Here is a 23560-nt window from a genome sequence, read left to right on the forward strand (position 1 = left end):
CTATCATCCTTGAATGTCTGAGAAAACACCCTCAGGTCAACCTGATCCATCCTTAGCCTGACATCAAGTCATAAGACTCTTTTTCCTAATAATATCTGCCACAGGGATGTGCCCCCTACTTTAAGAAGGCCGAGATCAAGAAATCTGATTTTGTGCGGAGGGGGGAAAAAGGCATGCTTGCTCTGCAAACGGATTTAAATTAAATAGCAAGCTCCCTCTGAGTACTTAAAATACGATTCAATTTACCAAAACGTTACTGATGCATAGCAGAGAACATCCTGTTCATCAACTTTTATTTAGGGCGCCTCGGCTTCTGCACTTTGAGAGAACATGCCCATTGCAAAGTTATTGTCCTTAAAGAGAAGGAATCTAGTGCCATCTACATGCTTAATGAGAAGCACACGTGTCCAATTAAGTTGGCTATGTGTTTAGACGGGCCCGGCTCTGGGGATCAAGGGGGGCCGTCTGAGAAAGCTATCAGACTGTCTTGAGAACATCAACCTGTCAAAACTGGCTCCTGACTGCACGTGACAGGTGGTGGTGGTTATTATTATTTAGTATTTTGCAGAAGAGTACCGTATGAGTTTCCTAGGACTGTCATAACAAACTACCACACGCTAGGTGGCCTACAACGACAGAAGTGTATTGAGTCTTAGTTCTGGAGGCTACAAGTCTGAAATTAAGATGTCTGCAGATCCGGGCTGTCTCGGCAGGCGCTAGGGGAGAATGTGTTCCAGGCCTTTCTCTTAGCTTCCAGTGTTGCGAGTCAGCCTTGGCATCCCTTGGCTTGCAGCTGCAGCCCTTCAGTCTCTGCCTCTGCCCTCACTTGGCTTTCTCTCCTCCTGGGTCTGGATGATGATGGCTTTCTCTTCCCTGTGTGTCTCTCTTCTCTTCCTCTTATATGGGCACCCGTCCTACTGGAAGAAGGGCCCATCCTACTTCTTGACCCCATCTTACCTAATTACATCTACAAAGACCCTACTTCCAAACAAAGCCACATGCTGAGGTTCCAGGGCTTAGGACTCCTCTCTTTTGGGGGAAGACAATTCAGTCGGTCACAGGCACTTATTAATGTGTAGACTGTCCGGGGAGGGGGGCAGAATTGCTGGGCCTTAATCTCAGCAGACGTTCAGTGTTACACTGTGTAAGAATCCTCCGATAAAAACCAGCGTCTGGCTTCGTGATGTCCCACCCACGTGGATGGATGCTCTGAAGCTTCCCTTCTTACAAGTATAACTTAATAGACTCATCCACCATTGGTGTGCAAGGAGGACCCAGGTGGAGAGGGAGGCGTGGATTGGAGAGTGTAAAGCAGGGAGGAGGAGGCTACAGATGAAAACAAAAATGAAGAAGGTTTACCTTGCAAGTAGGAAATAGGAAGCATGGCTGCTCGGGAAAGAACGTGAACTGTGTCTCCTTGCTGCTTGGCATCCTAGCTTTCACCTAGTTCATTGTTTCTCCCATCAGCTCCCTCCTTTACCCATAGCGTAATTCTGACATTGTGAACAAAAGGAAGCATAATAAGTATAATTTTCCTTTTTCCCTCTTGAATACCCCGTTTGTTGACATTTCACTTTGTCCATTGTAGGTGAGCTCAGAGAACTGGGGGATGATGTGCTATTTGAGCGTTTCAGAGGTGTGATTAGAAGAATTCCAAAACACTGCTCTCTGAGCTTTTGTGTGTCTCTTGTTTTCTTCTTCCCATATGCATAATAGCCTTTGGGGCATCCTGCTGTTTATTGATTGGGAATAAATTAAATAATAAAGGCCAAAACCTCTGAAACTGCATGTAGGAGAGAGCAAAATGAAACAAGCATCCTGAAAACTCTAACTTCTCCACTTTATGTGCTTTGATGGAGTACGACATTCCTGACAGAAAGGTTTGGGATCAGCATAATTTGCTTTTGGAAGTTATCCAGCTAAACATCATGGCTAATAATTTTATCCTAAAGTAGGAAATTAAATTTTTCTTTGAGGTAATAACAAATTGACTAATATTTTTAAAATCTCCTATAGACACAAACTGACTTGACATAATTTAATAAAAGTTTAAGAGTAATTGAGGAATATGAATGAGGCGATCGGAAAGCAAGATTGTTTCTGCATTGCCATTTTATTTTCTGGATGATTTATTCAGAAGTGATGAAAAAGCATCTTGTTAGACTTATATAAAGATATTCTGATGGGGACTGCACATCTGACTAAAAGAAATAAAGTGAAATAAAAAACTGCAGTGGGAATATATACTCTAATATAGCTTTATATTGTGGTTAGATCAAACTACCTCCTTGCATAATAACCGTATTCGCGATGGTTTGGGGAAAACCTAAAGAGGCCCATTCAACAGGTTGTATTGTGCACCAAAGAGGAAAGGGACCCGGCTTGTGAGAGTCAAGTGTTATGAAAAGCATGTGGGCAGCAACCATCTCCTGTTACCTGCCGAGGCTGTTGTGTTGATCTGCGGCCATCATCCCATGCCAGCCATTGCCAAGTGCCATGAAGGGTATTAACCCCTCATGAACCAAAACCTAGCATTAGACATTTTCCTAATATTTAAAGTCCTTTGACTCACCGGTTGGTTGTGGGTCCCTTTTAGCCTAGGACTCTCCTGAACTTCTACCAAAATGATCTTGCTAAAGGAACATGGTATGTGGCATTGGCCCTTCGGGCATTCAGGTGTCCTCATGACCTCCCCCACGTGACATACTCCATGGCACAAATCCTCCACTTGGACTAGACCTGGCCTAGACCAGCACTTCTCCAACTTTAGAGCTTTTCCAAATCACCTAGGGATCTTGTTAAAACACAGGTTCTAGTCCAGGAAGCTAGAGCGGGGACAGAGAGTGTGCATTTCTGACAAGCTCCCAGATGAGGTCAGTGCTGCTAATTCCCTTGAGTAGCAAGGATCTGGAAAATGCCCCATGGACCCCTGCCCCTATAGCTTTGTTCACAGTCTTCTTTCATCCTGGAATTTCTTCCCCTTTCTTTCTTCCTGAGATCTATATATTCATCCGTCAAGACTCTGCTTTAATATCTATTCCTTGAAATGGTCTAGGATGAGACATATCACAGATGCTTCCTCCTCCGAATTCCTGTAGCTCACAGTGTCTGGACCAGCCGTCTGGCATCCAGCCCAGGATAATTTTATCTTTAGCTGCTTTTTCATGTACACATCCAGAATCCCAATTAGATGTCCCTTTGAGGACAATCCCTACATGTCTGCTGTTGGGCTTTCTCTTACACTTCAGATCTGCATTGCCAACTACCTGCTGCTGCCTTATTGGAATTCCAAATTCAACGTGGGAAAACCCAAACTCCCCAGTCTTCCCCCTTTGAAAACTTACTCAGCCAACTATACTTCCTTCTCAGAGAGTTGCATGTATTTATTCAACAAATACTCGTTTATTCAATAAATATTGGTGCCTGCTATGGGCCAGGCATTAGGCATATGGCGAATGGAGCAGACATGGGTCCTCAAGACACCTGCCTAAAACCTCATGGCACCGTGCAGAGCCTCAGCCACCCACGACTTAAAGGTCTCCTTCCCGGAGGCACAGCCACCCAGAGTAGAAATGATAGAGTCATCTTTGATTCCTCCTTCTAACTCACCACAACAATCATCCAGTTTATTATAAATTTCTATCTACTCTGCCGCTGGGGTGTGTCTCATTCACAAGTTCTCCTCTCCTTCCTGTTCCTCTCGGCGCTGTCCTAGACATGTTCTCATCGTCTCCAGCCCTGATGATGACACTTGTCTCCCTCCTCTTGACTGATCCTTCGGTTTTCAGCCTCTTCTCCAACTCATTCTTTATACCAACCTTGAATTTGTCATCGTCCTGAAACAGTCATCTGATCACGGCACTTCTGAACTCACAGAGAGATGAATCCTCTGTGATCGCCTATGAAATGAAACCCCAACTAAACAGCATGGAGTTTCTAAACCCCTCTAATCCACTCTCCACTGGCTTTTCCAGCTTCCCTGCCCCACGCACTGGCCTCTCCCTCTCCTTTGCCACCACAAATGTATGTGTGCTGGTCTCCAAACAGCAGACTCGTGGTCTTTGCTCAGCCTAGATCTTTCTTGGTCAAAGCTCGGCTCCAAGCCCACCTCATCCAAAAAATCTTCCTTGGTCGTTAAGTAACTGCTTCCGTGGAACTTAATTTTGACCTGTGTCACACACTATTTGTCACATGGTCTGGGATGAATATTCCTTGTATTCCTTAAATTCCTTGAATATATCTGTCTGTCTTCAACTCCGCTAGATTTTAAGATGATATTTATGTAGCCCACCCAGTGCTTAATAAAATTCCCTGATATCTAGGACAAGAAGTTTCTCAACAATTTGAGGTTGTTGACTGGAATGCTGGAACTGTACTTTTTTGTGTCCTTGATGCCAAACATCAAGCCCTACTCTTGGAAGATGCACAAGAAAATAAATTAGTGGTAAACATTTCCACTTCCGCATCTTCAAAATACAGTATCTTTCCACCTTCCTATAACCTGATGACTGTGTCTCGTTTGTGTACCTATCAGTAGACGTCTTCTCCTTCAGAGCCTATTGCTGGAGCACTGCTTTTCCATCTTGGCCACATATTAGAATCACGTGGACAGTTTTGAAAAATCCCAGTGCTCGGTCTGTGCCCCAGGTGGACTAATTTCATCGCCGTCTCTGTGGTCCAGGCCCAGGCACCAGTGTTTTTAAAAACTCCCAGATGATTCCATATGCAGCTGAAGGTGAGAACCACTTATGCTGGGGAATAGCTCAGTTCCAGGCTCAGTCTTAGGAGAAGGCAAAACAGCAGGCTTAACGCCTGGGGCCTTTTGAAGGGGACGCACTGACCCCAAACATCTCTCTTGGAAGCCCACTGTGTTTCCCACTTTGAGCCAACAGAATTCTCTTTTTGAATTACAGCATTGTCTCCAGAAGGCATTGTTAAAATACATATACACTATATATGTAGCATATATATATATATATAAATTTATATATATACACACACACATATATACACATATATTTTCTCTCTCGCTCAGTATTCTCTCTTTACTGAGAGAGAGAGAATTTATGTACCCATAAGTACATAGTAGTGATCCATTAATCCTCCAGATATGTACAGAATAAAAAGCAAATCTCTTTTGTGGGAGACAAGGGCCTGGGAAGGAAGGTAAGGGGCATACAGGCTGCATGGGGACATCATCACAGGCAGTTCTGGGAACCCAGAGGACACAGTGGGGATAAAAATTCTAAACGAGTTGGGTCCAGGTCCTGGGGGGGATTAAGTCTCAACTATACCCTAAAAAGCAATACTGAAAAGGTTCCTAAATTAAAAAGTTAGCAGCATCCAGTCAAAGCCAAAAGAAACTAAGGAGAGGAAACTCAGTAAAAATTAAAAATCATGGGGAAAAGTATATATATGTGGCAACATTTTCCCAAGCTTGCAAAAAGACACCACCTGGGGACAGAGAACCACAGTGATCCCTCTACACTCTCCTGCCTAATGAGAATTTCTGAAAGCAAAATACACCTAGAGTGAGTCCCCACGAGGTGGTAATTTATAAAGTTGCCCCTATTCCATGATGATACTGAAATAGACTGGTTTCCTGGTACATCATCAGAGCCTTTGGTGGAAAAACAAAGCCATAGGAAAGAACACACGTAATGGAAGGCTCCAGAGAGATAAGACAACACATCTGAGCCTGTGATTGCACCTCAGATTCACTCAACCACATCCTTCCCAGAGGAACCTACTTCCGTTTCCCCATAAACTAAGTCAAATAGTAATCACCCTTTGCCTTGAGCGGGAATATCTGCTAAATTATGAACAGCTCTGGAGGAGGGTAAATCTGTGGCTGTATCATGGATCTGGGCTCCACGTGACCCTAACCCACCCCCCGAACTCCCTCTGTCTTGGATTTCAACAAATTAACTAGACATGAAACAGAAAGAGGCTATTACTTAAGGGAATCGGATCCTGGTATCATCTCCTCATGAAATTCCCTCATGGGCTTGAGTCAGCAGTGGATGTCTCAGAAACTTTCCAGATGATTTCAAGGAGGCAAGGGAAGACTGGTAATTAAACCACACGAATCAGGAAGGCTTAGAAATAGAGAACAAAGGGCAAGGAAAGGAGACGGAAGAAAACAAAACAAAGAGGCAGGAAACCAGGGTCCCGCCTAAGCAGTCTGGGGCCTTGGATGTGTTTTTTTTTTTTTTGCGGTACGTGGGCCTCTCACTGTTGTGGCCTCTCCCATTGCGGAGCACAGGCTCCGGACGCGCAGGCTCAGCGGCCATTGCTCACGGGCCCAGCCCCTCCGCGGCACGCGGGATCCTCCTGGACCGGGGCACAAACCCGTGTCCCCTGCATCAGCAGGCGGACTCCCAACCACTGCGCCACCAGGTAAGCCCTGGATGTGCTGTTTTGACTTCTGCACCGTTTCTTATTCTTGTCCACCATTCTGCTCTCACCTTTCTATCAAGTCCCTTATTGAACCGTCTTCAAATAACCGAAGTTGAGTTGTGCTTCTGTTTCCTTCCAAGACCCAACTAATACAGCCCTCCAGCTCAGGATGGACCAATTAGGAATTATCTCTCCATTGTTCCATGGTAGGGAAGTCCTCCAGATGCTAAGCCACTGAGGCACCAACCTTGTAACTTAAGAATGTGTAGAAATGCCCAAAATAGCTACCAGAGGGTCTTAGGCATTGGAAGAATCTGCTCAGTGTCTGTAAGACCGTGGGACCCTGAGCTGAGGAAAAGGGAAGTTCTTTTCTCTTGATCTTAAGTCAGTTTATGGCTCCTGAAAAGCCATAGTGGTCTCTACAGTACAGCGTGAAAAATCATCTATAGTAACATGGGGGTCAGGGAAGGATCCCCTTCCTTCCTCAGTGAGAAGAGAAAAGGAGGTAGATACAAGTTACCCAGAAAGAAAAGGATGGAGATAAGAATTTGCATCTGTGAGTCACCTGCCATCGCAAAGTGTGACCCTCTTTCTACCAAACCACCCAGCATTAGGAATACATTGTGTGTGGCATTAAAGCTCAAAAGCCACCGTTAAGCCAAACAAGTGCATCTTTTTTTGCATTCATTTCCCTGAAACCTTTTTCATCATTTAATCCAAAACCTAATTTGTGGGGAATTTAATGTTTAAACAAATCATGAGAGTTTGATGTAACGTGAGATTGCTTTATCCTCCCTTGTCCCCAGACCCTCATGAAAATGAGATGCTGCACCTCATTTGGGGATTTGGGGGAGAAAATAAAATAAAACAATCTCGATCTAGGTCAGCGTAAAGTCTGTTTGTTCCAATGTAAGTAGGCCTCTCTGCTAATTAACACTTTCCCAAAAAAAAAAAAAGAGTGAAAGGCACATGCAAGGAACATATATATATCCCTCTTTAAATGGCACCATTTCAGATGCAGTAAACTAGCACTTAACCCCTTCGAATTGGAATAGTCATCACGTGTACTGAAAATTAAAATTCTGGACATTTTCGAAGGCTGAAATTCAGCCAGTTACCTGACAGAACTAATTAAATTTACTGGACTGTTCATTAGTTTTTACTAAATTATGGAACCAAAGCTTTAACTCTGCCATTTTGGCTTCAGGAACTAAAATATTGTGGAAAGAGAGATAACCAAGATGTCAGCTTGGTTACTCTTCCAGAAAGCAGTATTCAGACCTTTATGTAGTTCATGTAATTGATCCAGTGATCCTGAAGAAAGAATGCTTACCTCTAAGAGCAAAAGATATCCTTTCTTTGCTTCTTAATTGCCCAAACACTGTGTTCATATAATAACATGCACAAAGAACAAATGAACTTGCACCCATGGCCATGAGTACTTTTTAAAGGCAATATGATGGTGTCCTGCAACATTGTAGCAGTGAACATTTTCTGTCCCTGATGCTTGGCCTCTGAGGCATCTTGTACAGAGTAACATATTCAAAAGCCTGTTCCTTCCCTTACACGGTCATCTGTTCAAATTTTTGCCCTCCAAGGAATGAGCAAATTCTGATAGACTTCACATCAGTCTTTATGTAAGATATATTTTTTTAAATTGTGAGACTTTTTCCGTAATCCAACAGTCAACTGGAAAAAAAAAAGGCTTTCTTGAGCATTTACCATGCATTCAACACCCAGCTAACTGCCAAAAAGGTCCAGAAATATACCAGATACTGTTCTTTACCAGGAGCATAAAGATGTTTTATAGAGACAGTGCACCACCAAATGAAACAATAAACAAATGAAATGCACGAGATACTGATAAAGTGCTCATTTGTGTGATAGGATGATCAAAAGAAATGCGACTCTTGAGGGCATCTTCCAGCTCCAAAACTCTCAAATGCTATGAGCAGCACAAATAATAGCAAAAGAACTTAACTGAAGGTTCTGGACGGTGCATTTTAATCTGTGCACGTCCCTAGCACGGTGCCTGCTGCTCAGTAAGTTCTGGGCAAATGCTAAATGAATGAATACATAAATGAGCACAAAATGTAAAGGAAGTAGAAAGCGGAATGAATTGGCATTATCCAAGAAGGCTTCAGGGCTCAGACTGCCTCTCGAACGAAGTCGTAAGGCAGAGGTTATAAATTGTTATCCCTCAAGGTGAATCCAGCAATACAGACGGGTTCCATTCAGCCTTCACAGCAGTGATGACGATGATGATGACGTTGATGATGAGCGTGTTGGTGATGGTGATGTTGATGATGGTGATAGTGATGATGATGGTGTTGAAAAGGAAGGTAGGGGAGAGAGAATTTAAAAATCAAGATATTCCAGGTTCAAATCTATACATTTCTGTTGTAAAACAAGATCCACCTCTCCGGGCCCCCACATTCATGTGGCGTGATGCCTGGCTCCTCCCTTTCTTGGGGTGTTGTCTCCCCACTTTGCCCCAGATTCCACCTGCACAACTGTCTCCCCATCCAAAGCCAGGTGTCAATTACTTTTTATCTCCATGCAGCCACTGTTGCTTTCTTCTGGAAGAAAAATACTTCTCCATCCATATACTATCCAAAGGGGAAAACGAAAGATAGTGTAAGAGAGATTCACATTTCCCTTGAAATGTGAAAGAGTATCTCTTGTGAAAATGAAGACATTTCAATGCATTAATATTAATCCACATGTGTCTATCAAAAGAACAGAAATTATCTCCTTACGTTATCAACTACCTCCTTCTAGGCAAGACTTTCACAAGCAGTGTATCTAAAACTACAGCCAGCTCCTTACCCCCTTCTAACCTCCATCCCCACTTTATTTTTCTTCTTGCTACTTAACCTCTGTCTAACAGAGCATTTAGTGGAATTCTCTGGTGAAAATGTGGTTCCATAAAGGAAGGGATTTTTGTCCTTTTCTGTCGTTGTTCATAACTTCATCCCTTGTACCTAGGACAGTGCCAGGAAGGTAGTAGATGTTCAGCAAATGGATGAATGAATGAATGACCTCAGCCCACTTCCCTCTTTCTTTATCTGCATGGCCTCTGCCTTACAGGATGAAGCAGCTGTGGATAGGCAGAGAAGAAGAGATGGCTCTCCCAGTGGGGAAAGTGACTTCCTGGGAATAGCATGGGCAAAGGCTTGAGCTTGCAGGGAGCACAGGAAGAGGGAACGGGGCTCTGTAACAGCAACAGAATCTAGAGAAAATGGGAGCTGTATTGTGGAGTTCGAGTTAAGAATCATGATAGGCGTGAACAATGCACTGCCTAGCTGCCCCTTGTTATTAGTCCCCACCATTGCCCATTCTGGCTTGGCGTTCCCTGTGCATCCTTCTGGACACCATCTTGGTTGCCCTACAGGCCTCAACTGATCCTCCAGAATAAAGGCTAAACAGCTCACAGTAGTGTAACACTCTATAGGATCTTCTGATATCTACCCACTTCTCTGGCCTCAAATCCACCCTCTCCAAAATATGTACTTTATCTTCCAGTCATACCCAACAACTTTCCAAAAAGCCTGAGTGGGCTTGGTCCACATAAGCCTCTGAATATGGACCCCTTTCCATAACCCCTGTGCATCTGGCAGACCCAGGACACCCTCTCTGTACCTCCCTGACATCTGATACCTCATTTCCCGTAATGCTCACCCATCGGAAGCAGCAGTCACCTGTAAGACATAGTATGAGCCCACATGGGAGTCGTCCTGTAGTTAAAGTCACAGAGAGCATTCTCAGCCAACCATACACACCCAGGCCCCGGGCATGCCATCCTCACTTCTTGGACCCTTTCTGGAAGTTCACTGGTTTTCTGGTTAAGTAGTCCTGCCCTTGGGTACCATCATGTGACTATTTTCAGTGATCCTGATTTAACCACCCTCCTCCCTTTGCTGTGGTTTATGTGCTCCTACCTTTTTGCGTTTGTTCTCAGTTTAATCAACTTTGGGTCACTGGTTTCTGCTCTTCAAAAAACTCACAACAAAAAACTCACAACTGGCTGTGAGTTTTGTACCTGAAAACTTCTATCCGTCTCCACCCAATTTCTGTCAACGCTGACGTCACATTGTTTGTGTTGATGTGTAGACCTTCCCAGAAGAGAAAACTGCTTGAAAGTAGGGGCAATGTTCTTTTCATCTTTGTAGCCCCAGTGCCTAACTGAGCACCTTACACAGAGAAGCTCCTTAACACCCGTGTGTTGACTGAATGCATGGACACATGCAATAATATAGCCGTGTCCGTTGCCCTTTAAGAGGAAGGACCATGAATTAAGTTGTGGCAGTAGTACTACATATTCAGAAAATTAAATAAATTAATATAAAGGTAAAGAAGTACGTATATTTTTAAATTACTGTCATAAGATTCATTGGACCCTGACTTATATATAGTCTTAGAAAAAATGAAAAGGTAGATGTAAAAAGCTAAGGAAAATCTGAAAATTATAAGGTCTTTTAGAGAAAGAAAATGAAGTTAAAGTCATGAGGCTAAATGTGCCTTGGAGATATCACGTAGTCTACTCCTTAATGCCGCGGGTCTCGATTTTCTGGTTTCCTATGTGTCAGCGTTAGTTGGGGGCAGGGGGTGGCAGGGAAGCCTTGTTAGAAATTCAGATTCCCAGGCTGTGGCTCTAATGGCTGAGTCTGTACTTAACAGCACTTTGAACAAACACCTGGGTGCAGGTGACCCCAGGACCACATATGCCCAACCCATTTTTTCATTTTAAAGACCACTGGGAAGTTCCCACAATTTCCCAGGGTATTCATTATATTTTCTAAAATTCTCTTCTCAATTGAGTCTTAGGTAGGCCTGTTTGCTATGCTTCTGTCTTCCGAAAAGAATATTTTTTTAAAAAACTATCAAGCAAAAGTGAGGTGTCTCAGCTTCTTCTGGAAGGGTCACTTCTTCAGACCAACAGAAGTAATATCAAGTTCTGGGCCTTCAGTCCTAGCTCCTTTGAAATTTGGACTTTCCTCCTGACTGTATGCATAATGGAGAAGGGGAACTTAGTGACACAACTCACTCATAATAACTGACAAAAATAACAGCCCACTTTCAATTGTCTTTGGGGAAACCCTTGAAAACCCCTACCTACTCAAAATAAATAAATAAATACATTGAAAATGGCCTGAGCCTTTTTAAAATGTGTATAAAAAAGACATTAAAATGTCTCTAAAAGACATTCAATTTGACTTGAAGAAGAAAGTTGGTTTTCCACGTCGAAAATAATTTGAAGAAATAAGGAAATGAAAACTATTTTCATTTTCAAAAGGCTATTTAACTTTCGCTTTATTGTAGTAAAAAGAATGAAGACAACGAAGCATGTCGGAATTTGTGATTCATGGATCACTGTGGCGTATTATAAAAATTCAGAAATAGCTCTTAATGCGAAAAATACAAAAAATCAAATCAGCAAATCTTATACTTATTCAGGGAGGGAAAAGGACTTGGGAGGTTCAGGTTGCCTCCCTGTTAGCAAGGACTCCCACTGCACTATCAGAAGCCTGAGTGGTATGGTTCATGACACCCTAGCACCAGGAACAAAACAGAACTCTTCACAAAAGGCACAGAGAAGCAACCCAGGGTGGAGGCTAACTGCACACAATCACCATCGTAATTATTTACATTAAGAGCGCCTTTGGCTGAGATCTTTTTTTTTGAAGAGATGAAACTTATTCTCTAAGTACCACTGCTTAGTGACCAAATCTATTAACAGACAGCCCCTGGCGTTTTATTCCAATGTGCTTCCAGTACTGTTTTTATACTTACCTGTAATAAAAGGGTGATTCCTTTGAGTGCTTTGGATTTGGTTGAATCAGACTTACCATCTGGCTTCTTCTCAACCTATTCCCAAGCACAGTGTAATAGGAAAGGCAAAGCTCTTTCAAGTCCCCATAGATTTCTGTGGCAGAGGGATGAAATTTTTGCTTTCTTTACTACTTTCCATTTCATAAGAGAAATCATCTCAAGGAGAGGATTTCTAATGCACTTTTGTTAGATACAGACCATTAAATATGTAGGGCTGGATTTCCAACCTATGTAGATAGCCCTATGGGGGAATTCTCCCTTTGTCATAGAGACCCAGGGGATGAGCTGGTCTGTGCAGTTTTATGAATAAAGGATTTTCTCTTTATAAAACCAGGAAGAGTTTTAGGACTTTCATTTTTTTTCGCAGTTGCATTTTTGAGAAACAGCCTAGATTTCATGGTAGTATACACCTAGGATGTTCTTAGCACCACCTGAAAATTATTTCTGCTGATAGATAGATGCAGTCAAGGACAATATAAGCCAGTGATGTGCTAACCACAAGAGTAACTGAACAGGGCTTCCCTGGTGGTGCAGTGGTTGAGAATCCGCCTGCCAGTGCCCTGGTCCAGGAAGATCCCACATGCCGCGGAGCAACTAAGCCCGTGCACTAAAACTACTGAGCCTGTGCTCTAGAGCCGGTGAGCCACAACTACTGAGCCCGCGAGCTGCAACTACTGAAGCCCGCGCACCTAGAGCCTGTACTCTGCAACAAGAGAAGCCACTGCAATGAGAAGCCCACACACTGCAATGAAGACCCAATGCAGCCAAAAATAAAATTTAAAAATAAATTTATTTTTTTTAAAAAAAGAGTAACTGAACAAACAACATTTGGTTCTTTGAACCTCCTGGGGAGGATGGATTGATTTAAAATGTTAGACTGAAAACTGTGTAGTCTTATATTTGTTTAGAAGGTTTCTCTAACCATGAACAATTGTTCGAAAAGGCCTAGAAATTTAGGAAATTGCTTGCAGGGCTGCTCAAACCATAGTCGCGGTCGACCTGCACTCTGAGCCTCCATTTACTACGTGTAAAAGGCACATAAGGCCCAGGGCGCCACCTCCAGGCACCCGGAGGAAGGAAGGTCGGTGCAGAGCCGGAAGAGCACGCAGCCAGGCGGGGGTCGTGGCTCCTACAAAGGCGCAGAGAATGTCAGTAAGCTGATACTCTGCGGCTGAGACCGCTGTTAAGAGCCTTCTGGCACTTCTAATATCAGAGCCATGTGGCTGACAGTGTCTTGGTGCTCCGGCCGGGTGTCAGGCCTGTGCCTCTGAGGTGGGAGAGCTGAGTTCAGGACATTGGCCCACCAGTGACCTCCTGGCTCCAAATAATATCAAATGGCAAAAATTCTCCCAGAGATCTCCATCTCAACACTAAGACCCAGCTCCACTCAATGACCAGCAAGCTCCAGTGCTGGAAGTCCCATGCCAAACAACTAGCAAGACAGAAACACAACACCACCCATTAGCAGACAGGCTGCCTAAAGCCATAATAAGGTCACAGACACCCCAAGACACACCACTGGACGTGGTCCAGCCCACCAGAAAGACAAAATCCAGCCTCATCCACCAGAACACAGGCACCAGTCCCCTCCACCAGGAAGCCTACACAACCCACTGAACCAACCTTAGCCACTGGGGGCAGACACCAAAAACAACGGGAACTACAAGCCTGCAACCTGTGAAAAGGAGACCCCAAACACAGTAAGTTAAGCAAAATGAGAAGACAGAGAAACACACAGCAGATGAAGGAGCAAGGTAAAAACCCGCCAGACCCAACAAATGAAGAGGAAATAGGCAGTCTACCTGAAAAAGAATTCAGAGTAATGATAGTAAAGATGATCCAAAATCTTGGAAATAGAATGGAGAAAATACAAGAAACGTTTAAGAAGGACCTAGAAGAGCTAAAGAGCAAACAAACAATGATGAACAACACAATAAATGAAATTAAAAATTCTCTAGAAGGAATCAATAGCAGAATAACTGAGGCAGAAGAACGGATAAGTGACATGGAAGATAAAATAGTGGAAATAAAGAAAAAATCAGAGCGGAATAAAGAATGAAAAGAATTGAGGACAGTCTCAGAGACCTCTGGAACAACATGAAACGCACCAACATTTGAATTATAGGGGTCCCAGAAGAAGAAGAGAAAAAGAAAGGGACTGAGAAAATATTTGAAGAGATTATAGTTGAAAACTTCCCTAATATGGGAAAGGAAATAGTCAATCAAGTCCAGGAAGCACAGAGAGTCCCATACAGGATAAATCCAAGGAGAAACATGCCAAGACACATATTAATCAAAGTATCAAAAATTAAATACAAAAAAATATTAAAAGCAGCAAGGGAAAAGCAACAAATAACATGCAAGGGAATCCCCATAAGGTTAACAGCTGATCTTTCAGTAGAAACTCTGCAAGCCAGAAGGGAGTGGTAGGACATATTTAAAGTAATGAAGGAGAAAAACCTACAACCAAGATTACTGTACCCAGCAAGGATCTCAACCAGATTTGATGGAGAAATTAAAACCTTTACAGACAAGCAAAAGCTGAGAGAGTTCAGCACCACCAAACCAACTTTACAACAGATGCTAAAGGAACTTTTCGCGGCAAGAAACACAAGAGAAGGAAAAGACCTACAATACCAAACCCAAAACAATTTAAAAAATGATAATAGGAACATACATATCGATAACTACCTTAAATGTAAATGGATTAAATGCTCCAACCAAAAGACATAGACTGGCTGGATGGATACAAAAACAAGACCCATATATATGCTGTCTACAAGAGACCCACTTCAGACCTAGGGACACATACAGACTGAAAGTGAGGGGATGGAGAAAGATATTCCGTGCAAATAGAAATCAAAAGAAAGCTGAAGTAGCAATTCTCATATCAAACAAAATAGACTTTAAAATAAAGACTATTTCAAGAGACAAAGAAGGACACTACATAATGATCAAGGGATCCATCCAAGAAGAAGATATGTCAATTGTAAATATTTATGCACCCAACATAGGAGCACCTCAATACATAAGGCAAAGGCTAACAGCCATAAAAGGGGAAATTGACAGTAACACAATCATAGTAGGGGACTTTAACACCCACTTTCACCAACAGACAGATCATCCAAAATGAAAATAAATACGGAAACACAAGCTTTAAATGATACATTAAACAAGAAGGACTTAATTGATATTTATAGGACATTCCATCCAAAAACAACAGAATACACTTTCTTCTCAAGTGCTCATGGAACATTCTCCATGATAGATCATATCTTGGGTCACAAATCAAGCCTTGGTAAATTTAAGAAAATTGAAATCATATCAAGTATCTTTTCCAACCACAACGCTATGAGACTAGATATCAATTACAGGAAAAAAAATCTGTAAAAAATACAAACACATGGAGGCTAAACAGTACACTACTAAATAACCAAGAGATCAGTGAAGAAATCAAAGAGAAATCAAAAAATACCTAGAAACAAATGACAATGAAAACACAACGACCCAAATCCTATGGGATGCAGCAAAAGCAGTTCTAAGAGGGAAGTTTATAGCAATACAATCCTCCCTCAAGAAACAACAAACATCTCAAATAAACAACCTAACCTTACACCTAAACCAGTTAGAGAGGGAAGAAGAAAAAAACCCCGAAGTGAGCAGAAGGAAAGAAATCATAAAGATCAGATCAGAAATTAATGAAAAAGAAATGAAGGAAATGATAGCAAAGATCAATAAAATTAAAAGCTGGTTCTTTAAGAAGATAAACAAAATTGATAAACCGTTAGCCAGGCTCATCAAGATAAAAAGGGAGAAGACTCAAATCAATAGAATTAGAAATGAAAAAGGAGAAGTAACAACTGACACTGCAGAAATATAAAGGATCATGAGAGATTAATACAAGCAACTATATGCCAATAAAATGTACAACCTGGAAGGAATGGACAAATTCTTAGAAAAGCATAACCTTCCAAGACTGAACCAGGAAGAAACAGGAAATATAAACAGACCAAGCACAAGCACTGAAATTGAGACTGTGATTAAAAATCTTCCAACAAACAAAAGCCTAGGACCAGTTGGCTTCACAGGCAAATTCTATCAAACATTTAGAGAAGAGCTAACACCTATCATTCTCAAACTCTTCCAAAATATAGCAGAGGGAGGAACACTCCCAAACTCATTCTACGAGACCACCATCACCCTGATACCAAAACCAGACAAAGATGCCGCAAAGAAAGAAAACTACAGGCCAATATGACTGACGAACATAGATGCAAAAATTCTCAACAAAATACTAGCAAACAGAATCCAACAGCACATTAAAAGGATCATACACCATGATCAAGTGGGGTTTATCCCAGGAATGCAAGGATTTTTCAATATGTGCAAATCAATCTATGTGATACACCATATTAACAAACTGAAGGATAAAAACCATATGATCATCTCAATAGATGCAGAAAAAGCTTTTGACAAAATTCAACACCCATTTATGATAAAAACCCTCCAGGAAGTAGGCACAGAGGGAGCTTACCTCAACATAACAAAGGCCATATATGACAAACCCACAGCCAACATCGTTCTCAGTGGTGAAAAACTGAAGCCATTTCCACTAAGATCAGGAACAAGACAAGGTTGCCCACTCTCACCACTATTATTCAACATAGTTTTGGAAGTTTTAGCCACAGCATTCAGAGAAGAAAAGGAAATAAAAGGAATCCAAATTGGAAAAGAAGAAGTAAAACTGTCACTGTTTCAAGATGACATGAAACTATACATAGAGAATCCTAAAGATGCCACCAGAAAACTACTAGTGCTAATCAATGAATTTGGTAAAGTAGCAGGATACAAAATTAATACACAGAAATCTCTTGCATTCCTATACACTAATGATGAAAAATCTGAAAGAGAAATTAAGGAAACACTCCCATTTACCACTGCAACAAAAAGAGTAAAATACCTAGGAATAAACCTACCTAAGAAGACAAAAGACCTGTATGCAGAAAACTATAAGACACTGATGAAAGAAATTACAGATGATACAAACAGATGGAGAGATATATACCATGTTCTTGGATTGGAAGAATCAACATTGTGAAAATGACCCTACTACCCAAAACAATCTACAGATTCAATGCAATCCCTATCAAACTACCAATGGCATTTTTCACAGAACTAGCACAAAAAATTTCACAGTTTGTATGGAAACAGAAAAGACCCCGAATAGCCAAAGCAATCTTGAGAAAGAAAAACAGAGCTGGAGGAATCAGCTTCCCTGACTTCACACTATACTGCAAAGCTACAGTCATCAAGACAGTATGGTACTGGCACAAAAACAGAAATATAGATCAATGGAACAGGATAGAAAGCCCAGAGATAAACCCACACACATATGGTCACCTTATCTTTGATAAAGGAGGCAAGAATATACAGTGGAGAAAAGACAGCCTCTTCAATAAGTGGTGCTGGGAAAACTGGACGGCTACATGTAAAAGAATGAAATTAGAACACTTCCTAACACCATAAACAAAAAGAAACAAAATGGATTAAAGACCTAAATGTAAGGCCAGACACTATGAAGGCATATTTCACTTAGCATGTTATCAAGGTTTATCCATGTTGCAACATGTATCAGAATTTCATTTCTTTAAGACTGAATAATATTCCACTCTTGAACATGCCACATTGTATTCATTCATCTGTTGTTTCTACCTCTAGGGTATTGTGCTGTGAACATGAGTCTACAACTAAAAAAAAAAAACATAGTGGTGTTCGAAAAGCTTGATAATCAGTCAATTGCGAGGCAGCTAGAATCATAGTAGTATTGGAGAAGGTCTAGAAAATTAGCACAGGCCAATAATTTGGAGGGAACACGAAGATTTCCAGAGCACTGTGCCATCCCCTCCCCAGATATATTTTCCATCCTTTTTTGAAATGAGTGAGACCTACCATCAGGGCACACTGCTTTTAAAATGAGTTGAAGTGTGCCAGGGGTCCAGTTCTGCTGTAATGGCTAATTTAAGACTGCAGGCTCTGGAGCCCCGACTCTCAAGGTTCAAAACCAGGCCCTGCTACTGGTACTATGTGATTAAGGCCACATGATTTGATCTCGTACAGCCTCAGGGTCCTAATTGTTCAAGTGACATTGGGAGGATTAAACAATGAGGTGTGAGTGGTGAGTTTAACATGGTGTCTGCCACATATAAGCACTTAATGACATCTCACTGAATGAAAAGGTCACAGGAGAGCTGCAGTTCTCAGTCTATAAAGTGAGGGCACCATTATCTCCCTCTCACCATTTTAATGCAAATTGGAGGTAATATGGATCTTATTGCTGGATGTCTCACAGGTTGGTAGCCATCACTGCTGTTATGATTACCGTCAGCATCTGTCTCATCTCCTGGTTGTATATATATCAGTGAACAGCCACTAAACTGCAGCTTCCTGAGGGCCAGCAGGGCCAGCTTCGTTGGGTGTACCACCTGGGCAGCTGTACGGGGCACACATTTAGAACGGCCCACACTTGATTTAATGCTCTGCTCTGGCCAGATTGAAATTCTTCATAGTTTTTTAACAAAGAGCCCTACATTCACACTGTGCGCTGTGGTCCGCAAATTATAAAGCTGCTCCTGAAGGCACGGTTCCTTCCTGGGTTTTGTAAGGCTTGTCTTTCTACGTAGTAGGTTTGCGTTAAAGGTTCGTGAATTGAATTGATGTTGCCACCAACGAATAATGACTGAACAAGAATTCATTCATTTGAGGCCCACTTTCAGAAATCAGGGCTCTTACTGAGTTTGTCTCTTGGTGGGTAGGCCTTTGGCCAATCACAAGAGTCGCTGATGACGATGTTCGTTCAAATAAATTCTGTAAATGTGGAACTGGATTGAGTATTTGCGGGATCTGTGTTCATAACTTCAGACAAGAAGATTTGTTAACTGTGAAAAATTGTTTTGTGGAGCAGATTAAAGAGGTGCAAAAAATGCTAGCAAAATCACTTGAAAAAAGGTGGTTGCTGAAGTTTTTAATACGGGCACAGTTAGCAACTGACTTTAAATACTTCCTTGATCAACATAAAAAGGCATTTAAGTGAAAGGAAATAAATTATAATTCCATTAATCATCACACATTGTAGAAGTACCTATTATAAAAAGAAAATCCTTTTGAAGTTTTACTGTTCCAGACCTAAGCTCTTTTTGCAGAAATAAAGAATCAGATACTGCACTTGATTTCATTTTGGAATATTAATGAGATTAAAATAGCCTTAAATTTTCCTTTGACTCATTAAGCTAAAAAGTCAAAGTGCTAAAAATACATACTTTTGCTTCAAAATAGGCAGAAACGGATAACTGTAGAAAGGATTTCTTTTTTAAAATTCTTCACAGAATGTAACAGAGCAAAAGGACCTATTGGGTGAAATTTGAACAAATTTTACTACAGATTTGACTATACATATAAACACATGTCTATATTTGTCATGTAGCTTTACGTGTCAAAAAATATCTTAAAACTTGTACAGTCAGAGAAAGTATCAATAACATAAAATTTCACAGCCCCCTTTTAGAACTATGGCCTTAACATTTTGTAGGGAAATAAAGCTTTGGTTAACCTTGGCTCTGACAGACCTCATTAAAATAACAGGCTGTCAGTTTCAAGTTTAAAATAACAGGGTTGTCAGCTTTATATGCCGTGGAACAATCTACAATTTTATTCTCTGCGAAAACGAATGTGGGAAGTGCTGGAAGGGGCAGAAAGGTTGGACAGCACTGCCATCTGGTGGCCATGGTGAAAGGCGGCCTCTAAATGCCTACAGGTGAGGCTGGACTTCTTGAAGGAAAAGGTGGAAGGGTGTTGGGCTGCCTTGAACTTAATTTCTTTTGTATCAACTATTTTGACAGTCCTTCGTCTTTAAAATGGATACACATTATAATCGCAAAATCACAGTACATCAATAAGAAACTCTCTGCTCTTCGGTAACCTGTAATCCCTGCATATCAATGACTTGATGCAATTAATTTTCAAGAGAATGGATCTTGTGGGGAATGGGATCCAAGAAAGACTTTGAACGTATTTTCCTCTTTAAAAACTGCCACATATCTGGTGGCTTGTTCCATGAGTATCTTGGTAGAAACTCATCTATCTGTTCGTATGTATATGATTTGTATACTTTTCTGGATGATCGTTATACTTCCATAAAAATAAATAAATGTAAGCCAAAAATCTCTCTGCCACATAGACAAAATATTGGCAGATGTCACAAAACTAAATGCAACATGTTCCCATTTATATAAATGGAAGCAATTCTAGGGAAACGCTGGATCCCAGCCAGACTTCAAATGTAACCTAATTTCAATCCAGTTCTTTCCTGGTGGGTGCACTTTGGGCAGTTGATCAGGGGGACACAGTGGAGGGCAGGAGAATGGCACCACAGAAAAGGGATGGAAATGAGTTCTGTTGATTGGAAGTACCACCTACCCAAAGAATTCAGAAAGACATACTGAACCCTCTAATGTTCAGCTAACAGCCTGCCTTCAACTCATTCAGACAACTCAGCTCCCCCCACCATGTCACTGGCCCCCACTTCCCGATGTGCCCGGGAAGGACCTCAGACCTAGGTTCCCAACATGGCAGCCACCAGCCGCATATGGCCATTGAGCAGTGGAGATATCAGTAGACTGAACTGAGATGGGCTGTAAGTATAAAACACACACCAGATTTTGATGACTTAATACAAAAAAGAATGTAAACTATCTAATTAAAATGTTACATATTCATTATATGTTGAAACAATAATAGTTTGGATTGCTTGGGTTAAACAGAATATATTCCTAAAATTATCTTCACTTTACTTTTTTTTAATATGGCTCCTAGAAAACTTTAAATTACATTTGTGGCTCACATCGTATTTCTATTGGATGCTGCTGCTTTAGACGTTTATTGTTTCCTTGCCCAGAATGGACATTCTGCTATTTTAAAAGATTGTTCCTCTCCCACTAGAGCTAAAAAAGGGACCTCTGACATCTTTGCCACTTGGAGGAGACCAAGAGAATCGGTCTAGGTTATTGGATGGTTAGGATGTAAAGGTGAAAGTCAAATACTATGCTGTCACTGGAGTCTGATCATAAGGGGAGTAGATGGCACCCCTCCTTGGTGCCCCCATGGGGTAAATTGGGTCTTTAAGGTAACCAGATGGCTCCCAGGAAAAGGTAATTTACCTCCCAGGAGTAAGAACTTGATTTCCCAGAAAGAGTGCACTTTTGTCCCCCTGTGCCATCTGTCCCCATGGTGATGTTTCTATTCATTAAGAACTTCCAAGTCCCCTCGCAATACGTTAACTTACTGAGCATTATTAAGTCTTTAAGAAGACCGTTGGCAGGGGGCAGGGAAAGGCAGTAGCTTCCCCATTTTGAAACCAAATTGTAGGGAAATGATGCGACTTTGCCAAAGTCACAGTTAAAGCAAACTCATCTCCACACTCCGGGCACATCTGCTTCTCTCCCGTAATGAAGGGCCTTCACGTCTATGAGCTTTTGCCACTCAGGGCCCCTCTGCCAAAAAAGAGATCTTCCCAACCCTTCCACCTGTAGGTGCTACTCCTCCTTTAAGGCTCGGTTCAACTGCCACCTCTTCCTTGAAGCCTCCCTGGATGGCACCTCCTCCTCAACAGTAAAATATTGACTTGACTTCTCGTGCCCTACAGCCCTGAAACCTGTGAGCAATTTATTATGCTTATTTGTGTGTAAGTCTGTTCTCTCACTGGGTAGTAAGTTCCCTGAAGGCAAGACCATCTTGTGTGTGTGACTGTGTGCCCAGTACATTGTAGACACTAAACTGATATGCGTGTGTGTGTGTGTGTGTGTGTGTTTAATTGAACCAACTGCCCATAAGTAGACCCTACACAACCATTTCTCCATAAAGTAGGGAGTTTTATAAGAGATGCCCCTCCCTAAGGCAACAATTTATTTTGCAAGTAAGGAGATCTACTATTCAAATTTCATTTACAATTTAATTTAGAAACTCAGAATTTAGATTTGCCCTCTGCCTACTCTACCACATTTATTGATTCGTTTATTTATCCACTGGCTGTCTACTGACTGCTGCCATAAGCCAGGTGATGTGCAAGATGGGACACTCATCTCCTAGGAGGTGCTGAACATAAATGACAGAGGTCCTGCCCTGATGTCACCTGCAATCTGGGAGGGAAGACCCACAGTCCCGATGAATGGGGAAATCGTTATGACAGGAAAAACCAGAGGCATCCCTGTGCGAACATACAGGGGAGATGCTAAGTGGCCCTGGGGGTCGAGGCCAGCCCTAGAGAAGAGATGTTGAAGTTAAGACCCACAGAAGGAATTATCCACTTATCACCGGCCTAAATCACTGGCAATTAAACTAGAATCAATTCCCAATAAATCCATGAAGGAAAAGGCAGAACATTGTGTTCTATCATGAATCTAACACAAGAGATGCAAAAATAGCATTTATTGTTCACCACGAAGTACAAATCTACATAGTTAAGTGTAAATCAAATCACACATGCCCAAAAGAGATTTGTATGCTTTTTGTTGCCTATTCCATAAGAGAGTTAGGTCAACTCATCTCTACCCTAAATGGCTTTAGAATTTAGAGAAATCTGATTTCCACCCACCACTTGCTGAATATTTTCCTATGCTTCACGTAAATTACTTTTCCGATGTGTGTACATCTTTGTGGGTCCTCTTGCTGTTGGATGGAATCATGTTTGTGATATCTTACTTAAGGAGGCCCTGCCCAATTCCACCAATCTTGCATAAGCCAAAGGATATTTTTCATCCCTTGGTAAGTTCCAAATATCTGTAGTGGCTTCGGAGCAAAAGACCAGAATACACACCTGTTTCTCAGCTTTGGTGTCAAAGAATACAGCCCCGCACATTTAGAATTAACTGATGGATCCTAAAATATTCAGGGATGCCTCAACTTGAATGCTTTGCCATGACTCCTTCCCCTTTTTTAATTAGCAGACATACTTGTAATGCCCTGGATTTCATTTCCTGAAGATGAAAATTCAACATTTTAAGAGTCACTTCAGGTGGTTATGAGCGTAACAGAATCACTGCAGTATCTCAATCACAGGTAGAGTTAGAGACTCTGTATGGATTTTCGGAGTATCGTCAAAGATCCTATGGAGAGATCGCACACTTGAAGTAATAGTTGGCAAAGAATCAGAATTTTTTCAGCAAGACTGGATGTTCAGAACTTCAAGCTTTTTTCATGTTGGCAAAATTGGGCTATTAAATATGTAAGCTTTTTCACTTTCCTGAATTAGTGTCAATTTCCAGGTTAGTCCCATACA

The 23560-nt window shown here is 41.6% G+C and overlaps 1 protein-coding gene across 1 annotated transcript in view; it reads left to right on the top strand.

Moving 5' to 3' along the window:
* Positions 1-23560, top strand: part of GPC6 (glypican 6) — a 1086745-nt gene that overhangs the window by 1034751 nt on the left and 28434 nt on the right. The window lies entirely within an intron of this gene.

Source organism: Phocoena phocoena, chromosome 18, assembly GCF_963924675.1.
Source record: "Phocoena phocoena chromosome 18, mPhoPho1.1, whole genome shotgun sequence".
NCBI lineage: Eukaryota > Metazoa > Chordata > Mammalia > Artiodactyla > Phocoenidae > Phocoena > Phocoena phocoena.